Source organism: Daphnia pulex, chromosome 5 (assembly GCF_021134715.1).
Source record: "Daphnia pulex isolate KAP4 chromosome 5, ASM2113471v1".
In the NCBI taxonomy this organism is placed as follows: domain Eukaryota; kingdom Metazoa; phylum Arthropoda; class Branchiopoda; order Diplostraca; family Daphniidae; genus Daphnia; species Daphnia pulex.
This window is the reverse complement of record NC_060021.1, coordinates 5,025,332-5,033,271: the sequence shown is the minus strand read 5'-3', so window position 1 is coordinate 5,033,271 and position 7,940 is coordinate 5,025,332.

The following is a 7,940-nucleotide window of genomic DNA, read 5'->3' as shown; positions in this document are numbered from 1 at the left end:
GGTCATGTCTACACTACACAGCGACTACAACTAAAAATTGTGCGCGCGTCAGGATCGACGAGAAAAGAACAATCACCCCGCGCATTCGTCAAAAACTCTTCTCTCGCCTCCATTTCTCTCTGCGATTTCTCTGAAAATGTTCCCCATTTTCTCTTGATTCGTCGTCGTTCACCTTTTTGTTCTTGACTGCGTCGAATTAGTTTGTCGTTCACGTGCGGAAGGGCCCCACAACGAAAAGGCATAGAATATTTAGGAATGTTGAACGAGACTTTATCACATAATCAATAGGAGCGTGCAGGTTCATTAAAACAGTTGCATGTATGTCTAATAAGGTTAGCTGCCACGTCTCGTTTCATTTTCGATAATGAAAACAAACTGGGCGTATCTCCAGAGACCAGAGGGGGTACCGGGGGTGCAAAGTGTTGGGTCGAATTCTTTTCTCGATTCTCTCGTCTCTCTTTCGGATATGTAATAATCAACCGAATAATAAACAATGATCAACGCGCTATACACGCGTGCTGCCCTCTCTCTTCCCTGGCCAGGATCATGTTCTTTATCGCCGACGAACCCTCACCCCCCCCCTCCACACACATTGTGCGAGAAAATGGGTGGAATGATTTTCTTTCCTGTCGATATCAAAAGGAAACTTGGTGAATATGTCTGGCAAGTGCTGAGTGGGCGAATCAGGAGGGGAAAAGATTGTACAGAGTAGGGAGTAGGGAGTGAGAGGTAAGAAGAAGCAGCTTCCGGCCAAAAAGGAAACGATGTCGAGAGAAAAAAGAAGAAAAAAAAGTCTTAAAAGAGAGTCCGGGAACGGGTCCACAAGGCATTTTGGAATTCTCTTTCCGTCGTCGTCGTTAATATTCCCTTCTTCTTAAAGTGCTCCTTTGGGTCACATTCATTCGGTTGGACTTGGCTAATAGCGCCATCTTTTTCTTCTTCCTTTTTTTTCTTTATGTTTTTTTTTTCTGTTTCACGGCCCTCTTGTATCCGGGAGGACACGGGGGGCCGCGCAACTCCCGAAGAGCAAAAACGAATCAAATAAAACAAAAAATAGCGCACGCAGAATGAGAATGAGAGGGGAGTTCACGGAAACTTTTTCCTTATATAAAAGTTCCCAAAGTATTTAAGTGTCTCGATTCGATTGGATGACTCTGGATCGCCGTTTGTCTGGATCGTTGGATCACCCGGAACGCTGGCATAAACAGCAGGTGATTTGTTATTTGATACGCCGTGACACAGCAATCATGCAAAAAAAGGGGCCACTAGTCTACTACTGCCGCTGTGTAACAGCTTTGAAGGGACGAGTCAGCATAAACAAAAAGAGTGTGTAACGATGACGGATTTACGACAGGCGCAATACTACTGACTAACTATATTGTCTGGTTTTATTCCTTTTTGAAAGAGATCCTTTTTATTTATCGCTGATCGAAACAACCATCTACCAGTAAAAAAAGGAACTACGTGCCACCAATTCCATCGTTAGTTTTCACGATCAACTTCTTTCTTGTTTTTTGCTATCAAAATCGACTCTGAATTCGATTTGGATTGTGAAAATCGAGCTACGTCAAATGAGAAATTATTGCGTTTTTATGATGGAATTACATAGAAACCGAAAGTAAATGTTGAAACGAGTCGATCCTCCACCCACTAGATGTCATTGGCAATGTTTCTGTGTCTGGAAAAAATGTTTAGCTGCCGTGTTCTCGAGTTTATTTCCTTTGGTTAAATTCTGGAATAAGATCATTTCAGCCACATATTTTTGTGTGAGCATACCTGGAATATTGGCTCAACCGTTTATAGTTTGATATTAATAGCTTTAATAGTTTAGACAAGGGGGGGGATGTTTCCCGACCGACTTATCTATTTCTTCTCTCTCTCTCTCTCTCTCTCGCTCTCTCTCTCGAGGGGAGGAGCCCCCCCCCCAACAAAAAAAAGCAACGAATCCACAAGCAAAATCGAAACGGTAGCGCTCGTTTGCAATGCAGAGATTAACGTCAAATCCCCCTTCGCTCTGCCTCTTTTGCTCTGGAATAATAATGCAAAGAGGAACGCGTGAATTCGGTAGGAGGCGGTGGTTCCCGTTGGGACGACGACGACGACGACCGGTTCCTCTATAAGCTCGGCTCTGTGATTTTTTTTTCCTCCCTCGTCCTCGTCGTCGTCGTCTCTGTGTGCCGGGAGATGAAAGAAGATTACAGTCGAAAAGTGTGCGGCATACGTTGCTGTTTTCAAACTTCACGGCTAACAACTTGGACGTGGTTGATTCTCTTTTCCGTCTACTTCTCTCGGCCACCGTTAACGAGAAAGAAAGTTGGGCCGCCCAGTGGTTTTGCCGGTCTGCGATATGCCTTTCATTATTCATTTCATCCTCGTCTTGGCAAGTGGCCACTCTTGTTCGTCATGAATAACAAATTCGTCATCACTAGGCCAAAACAACCAAAGAAAACATCACAAAAAAAACTTTGGTTTGTCATTTGGTTTTGACCGACAGTTGGCTAATTGTTTCTTCATGTTGACGGTTATGAAATTCTAATCCGGAAGTTTCACCGGGATTACTAATGTGTAAACACACATCCTTTTATAATCTGTGGGAGGGAATTCGTATACGATCAACTGTTTCGTGTTTTTTCCTGTTTTCTTTTGATTGGTGTCGTCTTTAGAGATTCAGTGGCGCTTCCTCCCTCGGCGACGGATTATTGATATTTTCCGCGTTTTGGGTTTATTTTTTGGCATTTGCATTCATGGTGTGTCGCCTGTGGATTATAGACGAGAGAGGGGCCACACCTCTAATACTATCTGCTCTGTAAGGCGCTTTCTTGGGGCTCGAAAAGGCGCACTTACTTCGAATAACGGTTCAAACATTTGGGCCGAAAAAGTGTATTTGTTACATAGCACAGAATACAAACTGAGAGCAAGAAGGGTTTGACTTACAACTGTTGCCATAGGTAGTTGACGAGTGAGATGACTAGCCTGACTCTGGAGGCTGCGACGGGAGTTTATATACTCCCGCGCGGCCTGTGCAACGGCTGAGTGTGTCAACCGTAGAAGCAGGTCATTAATGGCGAGTGAGAAATATGTGAGGTTATAAAGAAGAGTTTAGAATTGCGCATGGTCATAAAAGGGAGTCCAAAACTGAAAACGGTTATTAAGAGTGAGATTTGGGAGTTGTACAGTACACCGGGTGCGGGGCGACACAGTATTTGTATCACCAGTCGTAAGGTGACTCCGGTTGCGTACAGAGCTGCGCATTACATACCTCTTTCCTTTAAAAGAAATGTACTCGTGTCTATACCACATTGGTTAACAAAACATTGATACATACGCATACTTTTAAAATGAGAATGTCAGTACGTGGCTGGATAAGGGCATGAATTGTTTGGAACACAAAACAAGATCCATTAATCTACAATTCCAATTACTGCGTATCAATAATACTTGAACACAATAAAAACTCAAGATACATATCCGTTGGCTTGGTTATTTATGAATGCGTTTCTATTCGCTATTAGTAATGATGTGTTCTTTCTCGACGATCTTTTCATAAGTTGTCACATGTTATATAGTTCTTGATGATGCTCTGCCTGGAGATCATCTTGTATTCAGGTGGCGGGTGTCCGTGGTTATCCGCTGATAGGGACGTACTGATAAGCGTTATACCGTTGTGGGTAGGCTGATTTGGTCTTCCTCTTCAATATTCGTACTGTAATATACGTACTCTCCCTTACAAGGAGAGCAATGCAGACTAGTCTTAAGTAACTGGTATTACGTCATCCAGTCTATAAGCGGGAGTACAAGAGGAGATGGAGAATGAGAGGGAGAATGAGAGGAAGACAGAGAGGAAGACAGAGAGGGAGAATGAGAGGGAGAATAAGGGGTAGAATAGGAGGGAGAATAAGAGGGAGAATAGGAGGGAGAATAAGAGGTAGAATAGGAGGTAGAAAAAGAGGGAGAATAGGAGGGAGAATGAAAGGGAGAATTAGAGGGAGAACACACTGGGATCCTGCACGGGAGTCACATTCATGACGTCACGTTTATTTAACAATCACTGGGGGCCATATTGAAGTGGGCATTACAGCACTTCTGTATATCAGTTAATTTTTTTTAAATTCCTTTAACGGGCCTATGAGTCTGTAACCAAAGTTAGTTAGACATCATCTCGGGGAGGATATCGGCTAAAAGTGGTTTTGGATTGCTTTTATTTTTCTTTGATGGTGATCTCGTATCCACGGACGATTATGTTTGATTTACCGTTTAGTTCCAATGAAATCTACGTTACATCCGTGCCGTTGTCTTTATAATTTCTTTACGGATTCCTGTACCAGTAGTCTGTCAGCTGATGTGTCGATTAAACTTTTTTCAAGCTAAGTGATTTAATCGTTGTCATTGAAGACTGAACTGAAAGATGCACTTTGTCGCTGTCTCAGGGGCTGTCATCGATTGCATTATCCTTAATCGACGTTTTTGTTTCATTATTATTCTTCTTTGTAATTTCTCATATTTTGCGCGCGCATTAACAGTAGCTTAAAATTTTCCTGTTCATCTGCGAAGTTTATGTTTGATAACGCGTTATTCACTGGCGGCTGCTCAGGTTGCGTTTTCAGTTTGTCATTTGGATCTGGAATCCTGTAGAGTCCGTTTGCTTTCAATTTGCTTTCCAGATTTTTAGTCCATGACAATATCACAAACTTAGGCATGAAGCCCATCTAGCAAATTTTGCATATTTTTCTTTGATTTCTTCATAAATTTCTCAACGGCTTGTAGTTGCTCAATGCTTGATATTTCTTCCGTTTCTCTTAGGGAAAACAGCTATACTGCATGCACAATTGCGTAAGCTTTTTCCTAGTCGTTTTCTGTTTTTCCTTAGCTGCTAACATGGTAACAGAGGACAAGACTTTATTTAATGTTTTTTTTTTTTTCATTTCTGCAACTTTTTTACATTGATGATTCTACAGCTTCTGGATAGGTTTTTTCGTTTAAATGTGGTCTATTCCAGACTAGGTCTGCTATTTCCAGTTTTAGTCCGTTAAGCAATACGTCTTTCATTGTTTCATTAGTCATTACGTAGTGCTACTACGTCTGCGTGACGACTTGTTGCTGCGCCTACGCCGTATGCAATTCTGTAGGTATCGTCGATTCTGATTTTAAAATTTTAGATTTGGGAGTTGTACAGTACACCGGGTGCGGGGCGACACAGTAATAATAATAATAATGTAATAATAATGTAATTGATTTATATAGCGCCCTTTCCACAAACGTGAACGTAAACGTGCCAAAGTACAGGAATCAGTACTTTTGAGCTCGCGACTCGGAACATAGGGAGTAACAAGTTCAGCAAGATAGGAGTGATCAAGACCATACACACAGCGATAAGTAAAAGCAGCTATCTTAAATTCAATTCGGTAGCGAACTGGTAGCCAATGAAGTGTTTTGAGGTGTAGAGTAACTGACTCATACCGACTAGTATCTTTCCAAAAAATTCTCAATACAAATGTAACAATCACATCACATAGACAATAAGAACTAATAAATTTTCGCCGTGGAGCATGATGGCCATGTATAGCATGGTTATAGCACGCGGCTGGTGTCTCTATGTGCGGTAAGGTTCCGAGTTCGATTCTTGTATCGGACAAAACTTTTTAGCAATATAGGGTCTTAGGTACCAGGTACCGAATAAAAGGGAAGTGATCCCTCAAGGGACGAGGGGTGGCGGCCAAGGACGCTACGGAAGCCCGGTAAACCCAAAAATTTAAAGTCGATTTACTCAAGGATGCGTTCATTTGCACAAACTTTCCCATATACCATTCGAATCGGCTTAACGAGCTCTATCGAATGGCGTTAAGTTGATTGGAGATTCCCTACCACTCTAGGCCACTGCCTATCACCAGTAGCAAGGTGACTCCGGCTGCGTACAGAGCTGTGCATTACAGCTCTTTAGTCTTTGGACGAGTTGATTTGCTTGATGCTTGCCGCAGTCTGCTCGTCAGGACGCGGAAAATTGTCAGATTGATAGAAAGTGGACGGAAGAGGAGGGCGGCCCAGGGCCGGGACTGATCCGCATCCGCACCACGTCTAGATAGATGTTGTCTGCAAAGGGGCGGACTACGGAGGCCTACTTATACATGTCCCACTATCTCTCTCTCTCTGTGTGTCTGATGTGTGTATGTATGTACACGCCTCACAACCAAAGTTGTCTAGATTTTCACTCAAAGGTACTTAACGGACGCATCCCAAAGTTGCCAGGACTTTGGATTTCCACTCGCTATATACTTGTGTGTGTGTGTGTGTGTATAACTGTGCCCGGACTCTGGTCCGCTATGCCCGGGGACGGGCGCACAGAAAAAGTTTTTCGTATGCAACCGAAACGACGACGACGTCGCCGGTTGTAAACGAACGAGAGATGGTCCAACTCCGAGAGAAGAAAAAGAAAAAAGACAACTCAGATTTTTATTTTTTGTTTGTTTTTTTCCAGATTTCTTTGAATTTATTGACTCTTCGACGATATTTTCGGGTGTTGGTAGTGGATGGGGTGGGGCTTGAGGGTCGAGTGGTGGATGTGTGGGAGAGCTCGAAAGGAGCTCAGCTCAGCACAGTATACAAAGTAAATGAGTATATATATATATTTATATATCTAAGTGTGTATCGAAATAGACAGACAGAGGGGATGAGATAGAGAGAGAGAGAGAGAGAATATGTTGATGTTGTTTGTTGCTGATGTGTCGTGTCTCTTGTTTGGATTCGCTGACACATGACACCAGCGCACACACACAAATTGTGCTGCGCCGGTTCACGGAATTGCTGCTCTTGAGTGGGGGGGTGCCAATCATCATAAGAGGGAAGAAAGGAAAACGATGGGAGAAATTTGTTGATGAGTATATAGAAGAACTCTTGTTGTTGGGTGTGTGTGTGTGTGTTGTCGTAAATCTATATATGATTATTATTTTGTCGCTTGGCTCATTTTACTTTTTGTTTTACTTTTTTCTCCGGGGGGTTATAGGGGCTTTAATTGATACAGCAAACGAGTGGTGGAGAGGTCGAAGGGAACACGGGGGGATGACGAAATTCTGAGAAAATTCATATTTTTTTGTGTGTTTTAGGTTTTTTTTTATCCTTGGTTTCAAAATTCTATCAAATAACATTTTTTTGTTGTTGTCGGTTATAGAAGAGATATATTATATACCGTCGGTGATTATCAAATGTTCTCATCGCGTTCTTGTTCTCCTTCAGTCGAGCCGTTTTTAAAAAGTGGTGGAAAATACCCTTTGATGATGTACATTATACAAAAGAGAGTTAAGGATAGTTAAAGAGGTAAGAGAGACAAGATAAGATCAGAGATCAGGGGCATGGAGGATGGACTAATAGGGAATGGCCGCAATGAAAAAGAAACAAAAAAACAAATTTTTTCTTGAGGAACAAAACTCATCCGTCCCCCGTCCTCTCGGGTATCTTTTTTCGGTTTTTTTCCCCAACGTTCGATAAAGAAATTCTCTAAAAAACAAATTGAATCAATCAAACAATCAGATATTATAGTCATATAAAATATCAGAAACGGAGCCTCAAACATGAATCGGATCCAATTTTGGGTTGACACGTGATAAAGAGTTTTACACGACAGAACAATTTCAACAGAATGCGGCCAACATTTCACCGTCGTCGTCATTTTTAATTACATTCAAATGGGGCAATTGGAAGGGCAGAATCCAAATTTCTTGGGGGTTTTCACGACACATTTAAAAAAAATTGAACTTTTATTTTCATTCGCGAGAGTCAGAATTGCGACTGCTTGTTTGCCCGGTCAGAGCTTAATTTCTTCCAACGTCTGCCCCACCAGCAAATGCGGGAATCGGAAAATGATTTAACCGCCAAGAAGAAAACGGAAGATGCGTTTGCGACTATATAACTCGGACAGGACGTCTTTCCTTGTTAACTATTTATGTGAC